Consider the following 14202-nt stretch of genomic DNA (forward strand, 5'->3'; position numbering starts at 1 on the left):
TTAGATTCTTGTTTAATACATGACTTATAGGATTGTTTTTGAATAATGTTTTAGCCTTTTTTATTATTGGAATGCTAATTATGAATTTAATATTTCTTAATCTATAAAGGCTTATTAGGACTAATAATTACGCTATTGCAAAGACCGTCCTTTATCACTTACGTGACAAAATTAATTATAAGTCAGAACTTTCTAGTTTAATTTAGCATCATGACAAAAACGTCACAAGAGCAAGTTGCAAAACAGTAATTACAAACATTTAGTGAAAGAAGGAAAAATGTTTCATTCAAAATCAAATGAAGAAGGTTTCCATCAAAATGTATATAATTAGGAACACGAGTAAACATTCATCACAAATCATATACAAACGTATATGATTTTAATTTTGTACCAATTAGTTGCATAACGAGAAAAGTTTATAATTTGGAACAGTAGACCTACAGTTTTGGGAGCGATGTAAGCCTCGCTGTATGAATGTTTATTTCATATTTATTCTGGTAACTGTCCCCGGGATAATGAAATAGCCTTTCCTTTTGTTTACACAGTACGGTGTAACGTTGATAACGTTGTTTCTTAACGAAGCAAATGGACTTAAATTATATTCTTTATCTTTACATGTTACTTTTGTTGTAAGTATCCAATACAATGGAAAACAATTTCAGTTACTGTGGCGTATTCATTTCTTTTTTACGTAAAAGTAAAATTGAAAACATAGTGGAATTCATTTCATTCTTAAAATAAAAATTCTTTGAAATATTTAAGAAATAAATTGAAAGGGCAACTGAGCATAAAACGTTGGTGATTTTTATTGTTGGAAAATTCTTAAAAGGCACATCGTTGACAAACTTATTTCTTAGGTACATGAAAATTTAAATTTGAAGGTGAAATACAAAATTTATCAGCAGACGCAAATTCTGCAAATATTTACACATAATTTCTAGTTGGATCAGATATGACACTCATTAAGGTTCTTAGAACATAAAATCCCAACTCAAAACTAATAAAGTCTTCCCAGATTGCGTACTTAAGAATCTTGCAGAGCTGTAAAAAATATTACAGAGTCAGTTTTATAGCTCAGCTTGATCCCTTCAATTCTATGAATTTAATGAAACTCCGGTTTAGTGGAGAACATTTCCAAATATTCGTGCAAATGTTTTTCACTCAACCATTTTTGTTAACCCTCAAAATGTTTCATTTTTGCTTTAGCACGGCGAATAACGATGATGTACTAAAATTGTATTACCTAGATGATATTATGAAAAGTAATTCCATTCGTTGTTTAATATTTTAACAACTTAGATCTAATACGAAACGTTGGAATAATAAATGTGTATTTATAAAATGAGATAACGGAACAATTTAGTTTTATGGAAGTAGGTCTTTCAGTAGATATGGATATTCGAGAAAGTTCCCAATGTTTACAGCCTAAATAAAGTAGTTGAAGCGATTTATTGAGTTCCAATAACTTTACCATATAATATCTCTGTTCCGTAACTCCGATAACAGGCCTTGCGGTGACTAAGAACTTACTACGCCAATAGTTATTATATTAAACAAATAATTTCCTGTAGGTATATTTTGATTTAGTTTGTTATAGAAAGTTATCATCGTGGTTTGATGTTCCTGGACTTTATATAAACTATAGAAGACTCGACTAGACTATACTGTATTTACCCTTATTTTATGTTAATAAAAGCCTTTTTTGAAATTTAATCATTTTAATTATTGTCTCTATGTAGAGATTTATTTTTAAATAGCTGCTCCGCACGGTTTCACCCCCGTGGCTCCACTCCTGTAGGTCGTAGCATGATGATATATAGCCTATAGCCTTCCTCGATAAATGAGCTATCTAACACCGAAAGCAAAATTTTTCTAATCGGACCAGTAATTCCCGTTCCCGCGTTCAAACAAACAAACTCTTCAGCTTTATAATATTAGTATAGATTTGATACGATTCGAAAACATCTATTTTTATTTCACTCTGGTTTAATCAAATGTAATTATGTTTATTTGATCACTGTACTTTAAATAAAATACTGTCTGACTGTCTGCAACCAATTTAAATGAATTAAAATTTTAAGCGCTCAAAAGGTATTTCATTAAATCTCCTTACATTTCTTAACAGCAAATGCAATAAGCATGTTAAAGTAAATATTAAAAGCGACGGTTGCAATAAATTGACGACTATAATTGAATTGATCTGCCTACGTGGATTTTATTCGAGTCGCTTGTATGATGGGCGCAATCAGTCCGACCTTAATAAATGCCATGCATGTGACCTGGGAGAATTGCAAGCGTTTTGACTGCGCTTAATTGGCATGGTTGATGCCAAATTTATGTGCAACCTTTTGGGAACTGATGGAAGTATGAAATAGCTTAACTTAGAAGGATTAGATTAAATACAGCCTAAGTAGGTATTGTTAATTCCACTTTATATTGATAAGATAAGACTATTTTTTTACAATAACTGTACGGTAAGCGTTGGGAGCTTAATAGGGAGAGATGAACAAACGAGATTCGATTTAAGACTGACTCTTTATTATAATAACCATTCAATAAGGTTGGTTGGTTACACAAATAACATATAAATGGTTTACAACTACAAAATAAAGATACCTATAAATAAGAAGTAACAATGGTCTGTAGGCAGTTTCTTGCAATGTACGTGCAAGTCAAGTATTCAGCAGGGTTCAACGTGGAATTAAAAACGAAATGGAAAAACTCTAAAGGCCGAAATAGTTTTACATGCGTAGTACGTAGTGATTTCGTAGTACGGAGTTTACAAAGTTCCTCTATATACAATATACATTCCTACGAGGATTCGACAACGTAAAAGTTAAATGGACGGACTAACAAATCTGAATATCTGTGACAGCCGTAACTGAGTTATAATCGGTTTGGAAATTTTTATTCAGTAAATAGTTTCGGATACGATAGAAATTGCCAACTAAAAGTGTTTGTTTTTGTATAATACTAGCTTTCCGCCCGCGGCTTCGATCGCTTTTCTAAAACCTAATAAATTATATTATACTAAAATATTCCTCGAGAACACTCTATCTATTTAAAAAAAACGCATCAAAATCCGTTGCTTAGTTTAATATATTTAAGCATACATAGGGATATTGAGACAGAGAAAGCGACTTTGTTTTATAGGTACTATGAAATTGAATGATATATTTTTTTTATAAAGTCAAAACCATTTTCTTTCAAATTAAAAGTTGTTTTTATTGAAAACAAAAGTGTTGCTAGGAATAAGTATAAAATTAAATAGTAATGTTAGGATATCGAAACATTTTTGTATAGGCCAGAACGATATAGTGGAAACGCGCTCTAAGATCTGAGTAATATACACACCACTACATATGCAAAAATTTCTCCAAGCTAATTTACCTGTAGTGATGATTAACAAATAGAAATAAATAAAGTGGTTAAATATATCCCTTGTTGGTTAAATTTCTATCATATTATTATAATGTAGTTAAGTAAGCGAGCTTTCACTGGAAATTTACATAATATCTATTATACACATGTTATGAGCTGACCCGTGTCGTACTCGTGGAAATTTCTTTGCCTTTTCAGTGCTAATTAGTTCTAATTGTGATAAAGTTTTTGAAAATTCTGAAAAGAAATAGTAGGATAGAAATGTAATTACTAAACAAAAAAATTTTGGACAGTGGCATGTTTTGTCCACATTGGTTTCATAACTTATTTATTTTTTGTTTATAAATAGGTTAATAGGTAGTTGTGAGAAATAATAAATAATCAATAAAATAATGATTGGGGAAATATCTCGGATAGCGTGAAACCCAGTAGAGCCTACCCTATCGCTTTAATATCTACGACCATAATGACAGAGGTGAAAGTTCAACGTAAGCCTATTAGTACGGGAGCTAGCAACGTTTAAAAAAAAGTCATTTTAGTATAGTTGGGTTTTTGATATACTGTTTCTCTTGCTATTTTGGTTAGAGTCCGGGCTGTCTGGCTGGCCGCAGTGGTTGCGTTTATTAGTGCGCATCTTATCTGCACAGGAAAATATCCTTAATTTAAAGTCATTTTTTAACGCGTAATTTTTAATCTTTTGCCTTTAGATAGATCCATCAGACATAATTTTTTATTGCAAGACGTTTTTTTCGTTGTAAAATAGGTGCCATACGCAATTTTTATTTCAAAATAACTAAAATGTCATCGAAATAAGTGAAATTACATCAACATGAGTCCGCTTAAAAGGTAAGTAATAACTTTATTATTTATATTATATTATCCTTTTTTAATACTTATATTGAATAATTAGTAAACTAATATTTTTAATAGATGGTTTCATATTTATTTGGATGTCTGGCACCTATTTAACAACGAAAAAAACGTCTTGCAATAAAAAAAGTATGTCTAATGGATCTATCTAAAGGCAAACGATTAAAAATTACGCGTTAAAAAATGACTTTAAATTAAGGATATTTTCCTGTGCAGATAAGATGCGCACTAATAAACGCAACCACTGCGGCCAGCCAGACAGCCCGGACTGTAACCGAAATAGCAAGAGGAACAGCATATCAAAGAACCAACTATACTAAAATGACTTTTTTTTAAACGTTGCTAGCTCCCGTACTATTAATATTTATTAGAGTAAAAAATATATCAGAATTAACGCTTGAATTTTGATGAGCGATGATATATTCAACCGAAGAATCTGATAAATATAAGATGTATGTAAGTTTAATATTGTATTTGATTTGTTACTAAATATACCTAGTGTATTTCATTATAGTTATGTATTTTATTAATACACTTTTATTTATGTGAGACTATAATACAATTAATAGGATATTCCAATAAACATAAATTAATATTGAAGTCATTCAACTGTATAACTGGTGTAAACGACATGTTATAATCTAAAAGAAACAATTATTGTGTATTTCCTTTATAATAAATAAAGATTAAAATGTCATAATGTCGGGTTGATATCTTTTTCATTCATGTACATAACATATTATGTTCTACATAGTTGCAAAATATATATTTTTTTGTATTCTTACAACGAAACATTGATTTATCTCCCGTACCTAGTAGATTATTATATCTTATACATATAATAAATCTGTAGAAGGGTTAATTCTGTACATTGAAAATATTGAAAAAATAAATAGCAGGGGGTGTTACTGGATCGATACCAAACCCAAATATGTGATTAAAAAAATTTTTGTCTGTCAGTATATGCTGAAATCACGTGAAAACTAACGGTTCGATTTCGATGAAACTTGGTATAATTGTACTTTATTATCCTGGGCATAAAATAGGATACTTTTTATACTGAAAAAAATACGTGGAAAAAAATAAATCTTAATTTTTCAGTTTTATCCATAGACGTTGTTTTGTAGAACCGAGAACACACGTTGCGTTACCCGCAGTGGGTTCTTTTTTTTATATGATGTCATTGTCAGAGTTACTCAAAATGGAAAAATAAACCATCCACGCGAAGACGGACATCCGCGCGGACGGAGTCGCGGGCGGAAGCTAGTATTTTAAATAAATGAATTTACTTGCTTCCGAAGTAACAAGATACATATCTAACTGATAATAGATACTGCATGTAGATAAAATAATAATATATCCCAAATATTGATTAAACTGGATTTGTAGCGAAATATTACATACGTATTACGTTAGTCATAATTTACAATTTTCGTCAATAGCCATCTTTACGTTTCGCCGAAAATCTCCATTAAACAGGTAAGAATTATATGACTGTTCTTTATTAAACTAGATCTATATTTGATCAATTAATTGCTTGCGGTAAAAAAAAACTATAAACTTTATATTATAACAGTAAAATATTATTTTGTTTCGATCGTTCTGAGAATTGAATCGAGAAAATCGAATGCACTATAGCGACTGAAGCAGGAAATTAGTTCAACATCTTTGAAGATTGAAAATGTGCACCTGTGCATATTTAAAAAAAGTAGAATCCAACTAAGTTTGCAATTAAAATTTATTTAAATTTCATTCACTTTCTTGCACTAAAGCGGAAAAATGTAGCCGTATTGATTTAACTAACTATAGAAATGAACTTTTCTCACTTTCTTTGTTTATTCTAGTGTCTATATTTTTAACTATTCAACATTCTCGCCTATAATATGATTACAATAGCTTTCCGACCGCGGCTTCGTCCGAGTTTTCAAAGAAAAACCCACGTAGTTCCCGTTACCCTTGGATTTTCGGGATAAAAATAATGTTTTAATTCAAGTTTCCCTCTACATGTATGCTAAATTTCATTGTAATCGGTGCAATAGTATTTGCGTAAATGGTTAACAAACATACGTACACATACACGTACATCCATCCTCACAAACTTTCGCATTTATAATATTAGTACGAATAGGGTGAATATCTGAATTAAGATTCTTAATAACTTCTTATTTGAAGTATCGATGATATATTTCATCTAAAAACCTATCAGGTTGAAAAAAAATACATTTATCCACATTATTAATAATATCGACTACTATGTAAAAGGTAATAACATAGTATTATTATTAATAAATTATTGTTATGCTTACAATAATTGTCTTGTATTATCTCCTCATAAAAATTATGATGCTCTCCGTAGCAATAATCTGTAATTAATTGATAAATTATATGACTATAATATGTTCATTAAAATGTAGACATAAACAGGGTTAAAGTCACTATTAATAATATTTTTGCAAGATATAGTTACTATTTTTTTTTTCGGTCATAGGCTATTTTATGATTTAAAAGTGTTAGAGAAATATTCCTTAAAATATATCGTTATCTGTATTAGAAGTTAATTTCTGTTATATTTGAAAATGAAGGAAAACAACCATAATTTATTATTGTTTATTTTTAGAAATTCTACGAAAATCGTAACACGAAAAATTATTAACGGAAGCGTGTTTTAAGTACTTGCCTATTCACTCTTGCCGTGAAAAAAGGTCCAAGTTGCCAGACGCATTGTTATGGAATCAAAAACATCCGAGAAAAACCATTTAAACGAAACAGAGGAAGCGGGTGCTTTTTGTTACCGTCTGTTTAAATAATTAAAACATAATAACATAACTGTTTATAGAGTTCTTTTATATTCTTTTAATTCTGCAACAACGGCTTTTTTATATACTTAATGGCTTTTGATATAATGATCGCGATCTATTGTCATCAAGTCAAGACGTTGCTGATAAAATTGATCTAATTTCAGTTGCTTCTTAAATATTCTTACTAAATAATTTAAATATTTGTGCGAGAGATAATTTTCTTAAGATTAGGATGCCTAAATAATATTCTCTCGGTCGAAATTCTGAAACATTGTCTAAACTCAATTGAAACTAGACAACTACGTAGGAGATTTATTATAATGCAGAAGAAAGTGCGCCCATAAATAAGCGCACTCCCTATTCCATCGCTCTTATCAGATGGAGATAGTAACATACTGATTTGATTTCCCACACAACACGGGCATTAAGAAAAACCGCTAACAAAACACAATTACCGAAGCTCGTAACATAATCCGTGAAGGTTAATGTACAATATTAAATTTGCTAGAGAACAAAGGTGCCTGACCTAAGTTAATGAAGAGAGACGTCTTCTATAATTGCCTTCTGTAATTTTTCTACCGAACAGGCCCACGTATAAATTAATTTTCCTTCAGTGGCCCGCGTCTGAGCACCTTAATGAGGCTGTAAGTGAACCTCTTTTGTGTTCGATATAAGTAACTCCGCTGGAATGGAAGGTTTTAGAATTATCCGACAAATTGTTTCCCCTTTTGCCAGAAAGTTGATCTTTATAATGACATAGAAGGCTCTAATGATCTTTGTGCTTTGTATTACAAAATTGGACAATAATAATGAAATGGATTAAACTAAAAGTACTGGATAAGTAAAGGTCGTATTTTACGTAATAACGAAATAAAATCCGGTTACATTTTACACAATTTTAAGGGTAAGCTAGTTCCAGGAATATTTAATTGTGGACCGATCGGTGTATGGTTGAAGCACTCTGTAGCCTGATACTCTAAGCTACCGCGGGTAATAGGCCACTTTAGCAGAGAGTAACTAAGCTCAACCCTCGTATTCCTCCCCTCAGATACGTTTTCAACAAAGTATTTACCCTAGCATTATAAAGGAATGGCTATTCTAAAAATAATTAACGGTATATCTATGTAAAAGTTAATTCTCTCTTTCATTGTTCACGCATACGTACATGGATTATACATTAAGAAGGGATATGATTCTCACCAGGAATGGCTATCAAGCCTTTGTTTATAATAATTTATAACGCTCACTAGCATTGTGTTAAAGTTCTACTAATCTACATTTTCACCTTATTTGTCCTTTTGTTGTCTTCTGATCATCTTTTAGCATTTTCTTTTCAATATGCTCTAGCTCTTAACTATTTAGCTTAAATGTTTTACATTACTAGCATATTAAAATGATTTTTTATAAAATTTTAAATACGCCGTCAAATTAACTGCGGATGAAATGATATTTTTTTTTGTAACAAAGGCACACTTTTTATCTCACAAGGAAAAAAACCGTGAAACTGCGCAGTTAGAAAGTTGTTCGCGCCCACTAATTCGCAATCTTGTCTGCATGTCCGTCGGAAACAAAGCTACGCAGTGACCCATAGTACCAGTGATAACGATATCGGGCACAGGAAATTCGGTCATGTAATATTTACAATATAATCTGTTGCGACTTGAACTTTGACTCAAAAGTACAACATCGAGAAGCGCTCGCTTTTAGGACCGTATCTTTATTATATTATAGGTCACTGTCAAAAGGTACAAAAATAGATGATTATTTACATTTCTAAAATAAAAATGTAGGTTATATTTATTTTCCTAGTAAATATGGAAAGGTAAACATAAGAAAAATAAATGATAAACATTATATTTTCGTTGTGATTATTTCGTATTTTAATATCACCAAATTGTAATCAGCAGCAGACGCAATTCGGCGCAGATTAAAGCGTTCTCGTCTAAACTCACCCAATATTTTTTTCATCACGTGTGTCAACTCCGGGCCCGCGTTACATCGATAAACAAACATTTTTTTCGCTGACGCCGTTTTTCGATCTCATTTCCATTACAGGGCGCGTCGCAAACAATTTATTGGATCCGAAAATCGGAGGAACCGATCTGTTAATATTTCTTAGTTTTGTACCACCGGTCCGTCTTCGTTAATGGCACATCGGTTTTCATTAGCGACGCCGTCGTGGACCCAACTTTTGCACACCTTTTGACTACCTACGACGAAACTTTCAGAGACAAGCTCCTTATAGACTACTTATTGAGATGTGAAATGTAATTATATGAACACCTTATACTCGGATAACGTTCGAATTTTACATTAATTAACGTCTGATATTATTAAATGATTACATGAAATTTTATCCCTTGTAGTCTTATTGTTCTTTCGTTTTGAGGATCGATATATTGTACTAGCAAATAGGCGATCAACGTTCTGTGCTCAGACAGACTGGGACTTTTTGCTTCGTCGTTATCAGGATTTTAACCTTTCTCCCGCTGACCAGTTCACTCGGGCACCGTTCGATATTTAGTTTATTCAATTTAACTATCGCTAATAAATATTTCAATCCATTGATAATAATAATTTATTCGGAAAATAATGTCTACTAACATGTAGGATAAATGCACTATCATTATACATTAAACTAAATAGTTATGTTAACTAGGTCGTGCGTATCCGGAGGGCAATCGGCCGATACCACAGTTGCATTAAACGTTTATTGATATCACTGAACTAATGTTAGACCAACAATAATAACTAATTGTCTATATTGGATTTAGATGCGTACTAAAGCTTAGTGCTTCTGCTATGCGACTATTAAAACCGGATACCTCCGGGCTTTGGAATATGAACGTTCATATTGAATATCGAATGTTACAGAACACAAGATATGTTATAAATAACTGCTTCGTCTTTAAATTCTGCACACATTTATCCTTAAAGTAGATTTTCCCGTTTTCGACGGCATTATAAGTACCCTTTGCCCTTTATAAATAAATATTGTGGGTGGAATAGCCGAGACGCAAGATACAGTTTTCTTCAATCTCTAACTGGCCAGTGCCTGGATTCCGTAAGTAGATCGTGTTCCTAATTTCTGTGTCTTGTTTGAATTCGCCTTTTCAAAGATAAAGCATTTTAAATGCTTTATCGTTTTCGACTTTTTAAATAAAGTTATTGATATTTTATCTAATAGGAAACTTGGAGAATATTTTAAGGATTTCAGGAATTTACCCCAAACTATTCCAAAGTTTATTTACTTCAAAACACAACTTTGTTGTCTTCTCAGGATAAATTTTGTTTATGTACTTCCTAAATACATTCAATAATATTATCTATTCTACCAAAATTATTTTCCGCCTGTAGAGTAACAGTTGGTTTGATTCTATTGCTAATTATTCTGTTTGCATATTAATAGGACACGTACCTACACTAACAAATGAATGGTACCAGTGTCGCATGATAATTATACGGGCTTAATGTTATGGATCTCACTTTAATCGCAAAACTATCGTTTATTAGCGATGTTTTGCATACTTTATGTGCGATTTACGAGTTACGCAATCCATACAAAGAACATAACCAATAGTAAAAGAAAATGATTATGTTCTACAAACCACAATTGTAGGATTATACACGGAATATTACTATTGCATTATGTGTTACATTTTTAATAGTTACTTAGGCCTATCCGCATACCAAATACTGGGTCAAATGTTTGGCTCTCGATCGCCGCAATAGATATTTATTCCGACTCTGAACCACAACACCATTACTTAGGGCAGATTACGCCTTAAGTCCTTGCCAAAATCCCCGTGAAATATACGTGCTTATTGCTGAGTATTTTTCAACGAAAACGAAAGTCGATTCGTTAATCCAAGGGCTTTTACATCGTGTTGATAGTTATCGCTCATCCTTGGTAAGATTTACGAAATATTACTTGTCGATTAATGGTCTACTGCTAGATATTGTAAGGTTATGTACTTTTTAAGTTGCCTAGTTTCTTAACGGGCTGGTATCTCCCCGTGTCATATGCAAATAGGAGATGTGTAATCCTTCTGGTTATCCTCGAGTTAAATTGAATAATGACTATTTTCATCATACAGTAGTGTATGGGTCGTCGTAAAAATTTGACAATCATCCATTGAGGAAAATCAAACTGATTCAGTTACGAAGTGATAGAATTATGGTTTTCTAAGTTATATTTCGTTGCCTTTTCGTGATGTAACATGATTTGGACCAATTTTGTTACATTTAACGTTAGATCAAAAGCGATTAATATCTAGTAGTTGGTATTATAGGCATTGTCAGGTGGAATAGAGATTTCCACGAAAATCTATACTGAACCGTCGACACTGGTTTCTAAAATAGCTGGTAGAGACATTGCTCCCTTATTGAGCTCATTTATTAGATCGGCGCTGTCGTGTGATGTCATTAGTGAACTGTCGGCACTTCCTAACCTCTTTATACTACAAAGATACAGCTTAATTGAATAGATATCTTATATATACTTTTAATTGTGTTTTTTATTTGGACTTCAAATTTAAGCTTTTTCTCGTAATCTCTGGTATGAAGTTTAAAGGTAATGCTAGATATTAACGTTAGGCATTCTTGCAATCGGCATTATCCAGCTTTTAGCAACTCAGAAACAAAGTTAATATTTTTGGTTTTGTAGCTTTATACAATATCCATAAATCAGAGTACTTTTCTGCGGTATATAACTCGCGACAAAGTAAAACTCTCCAGATATTTCAATTCACCTCCTCGCCTCACATAGACATCTTTATCCCAAACGTAAACGCGTCGCAATATTATACAGCGGTTCAATAGCGATCCCGATTTTCCAGCGCATCTGATGTTGCCGTCAAGGATCATATTCGCTTGCAAATAGATATGAGGTCTTGAATCTCGGTAACAAATTAACGAGGGAGTCAGTCAAGTGTCAAGTTCCACGCTCCATCCCTACAGGGCGTAGCGTGCGTGTGACGCCATCATCTAATGCTCTCGCCTTTGAGATGTTCAAACATAGTTAACGATCGTCACATGTAATTATCATTATTCGGATGCGAATTACATATATTTGCAAATTTAAATAAGTGTAATCATTACACACCTCTGAATCGGTTTCGGTTTATGAAATACCCCCTCGGGATGGAATTTGCGGATCGCTATCAGGTAACCTACATAATAGTAAGCCTATATGAGGTCATAATAATTAAAATCGATAGTTTCCACGTTAATTGGAGATTGAGTATTGAGAACAGCATATTATATTGATAGTAATAGTTTCGTACGGTAGTAGCCACTTACAATACACCGGTAATGTTTGAATCCAAGCAATTGATCTTGTTAGGTCTCTTGAATACAGGAATAGATGGGAATAATAGATTCTCATTGTTAGAGTATTAAAATCATTCAACGCTTTAGGCTTTGTTTTAACTCAGATACGACAAGATTTGCTTAATAAATTTATTTACCTATATCCTTTTGATAAAAACTTAGTTGAATACGTAAAGAAAATCACCGAGTTATATATTAAGAATATATTAGATATTTCAATAACTAATCCTCATACAGACTTCGACTACAAGAGCTGCGGTAAGCAAAACATTTTTCGACAATTTTTTCAATATTTTTCCAATATGTTTGTGTCTCCCTTGTCTTATTTTTAGATTTATAATCCAATAACCATGATGGCAGCATAAATAATATATTGGATAGTCGAACCCGCTCATGTAATATTTATTCTTTACTAAGAAGTGTATATTTGGAAACAAAACTATTCAACCGAATTCTAAACTCGTTCAATGTTTTCGTTAACGATAAATAAGACAAAAGTAATATTATTATGTCTGGATTAAATTATACGTTTATTATAATAGTTATAGGTAAATCGATTGCAAAAGAGCTTCGCGTAATGATCAATCTGATGCAACTCAAAGCGCAGTGCCATAAGAAAAGTGCGTTCAAGCTTTCGATGCAATTTACTTGTTTTGGTGTGTGCTAATTTATTCTGCGCGAACGCAATGGCAGGCTGATGCAATAAATGATTATTCGTGTATCACTTGACATTTCATGCTTTTCCATGAAATTGTATTTTTTATTGTTTTGTAAGTAATTGATGAGGAAAATTTTGTTTAAAGAAATATCTCCATAAAGAGCAAACCAAAACCAAACAACGACAATACGAACGGAAGTAAAATTAGTCCTTTTAATACATGAGAAAATTCTGATAAAAATATATCAAATCTTTCATTTATTCTGTAACAAAAAGGTTTTTAGCTTACAAGAAAAAGTCAAAAGGGTATTAAGAAAATCCTCTGATATTAGAGCAACCGACCGCTTTTAGCGTTCTGTTGTTTAAATAAGAAGTTTAGTTCAATATTCTCGAGTTAAGTATCGTCCCAGGAGAGCAGCCGTTCCTAGGAGCTACGCGGGGCGAATCCGTAACACCTAATATGTAGACGATAAAGCATCGATTTTCACACAAAGCGAGGTTACTTTCGAAACGGCGACCCCTTCTCAATAAAAATCACATTTTCTTTCACAAGTCAGTCGTTGGTGCTGGGTGACATTTATGGCGGAGTTTAGTGACTTCCGAAGTAGCAGGTTATCAGACGTGGGGAGGGGCGGAGGGGGGGCGGGATAAAGGAAAAGCTGGAAGCTGGTGGTGACTCGCCCCCGCACTCGCGTCCTGACGCTCGGCGCGCCCGACCGCGCCGCTCCCGCGCGAATCTCATTTATTTACGCGATTTCATTTATTTACCAACTTGCCCTTTGTTTTTTACAACCCGTTGTTCGTCAAAAGGTTTGTTGTGGCTAACAGAAGTGCATATGTGTCTGTTGTATTATTTTTCGTAACGGAATAGAATTAATTGTTTCACTTAGTGCGAAATAGGTAATGCAGTGTAAACAATGTATCGTACTGTAAATTTTGAATTTATTTAAATATTTACCAATTTTATTAATAATGTTATTATTAATTATTATGTGTAATTTTTTATTTTTACCAATATCAACTATTATTTGTATCGGGAAAATTTGTTTTCCCTCGCTATACGATATTCATTTTCTTAGAATACATACATTTAAAATCCAACAATATCTCTTTTATAGATATTAAAAATATCGTTTAAAAATGTGTTATCCTAACTTTTAATAG

At 32.4% G+C, this 14202-nt stretch overlaps 1 protein-coding gene across 10 annotated transcripts in view; it reads left to right on the top strand.

The window, feature by feature from the left end:
* Positions 1-14202, top strand: part of LOC123691498 (low-density lipoprotein receptor-like) — a 174250-nt gene that overhangs the window by 112808 nt on the left and 47240 nt on the right. For 3 of the 10 annotated variants that reach the window (XM_045635987.1, XM_045635968.1, XM_045635994.1), the window contains exon 1: positions 13735-13848. The exons of 6 other annotated variants lie outside the window; for them this stretch is intronic. The gene's annotated coding sequence lies outside the window, so the exon portion shown is untranslated. Of the gene's footprint in view, positions 1-13734; positions 13939-14202 lie in introns of those variants that run through there. One more of the 10 variants, XM_045635978.1, reaches the window with a different exon arrangement.

Source organism: Colias croceus, chromosome 1 (genome assembly GCF_905220415.1).
Source record: "Colias croceus chromosome 1, ilColCroc2.1".
Taxonomy (NCBI): Eukaryota; Metazoa; Arthropoda; class Insecta; order Lepidoptera; family Pieridae; genus Colias; species Colias croceus.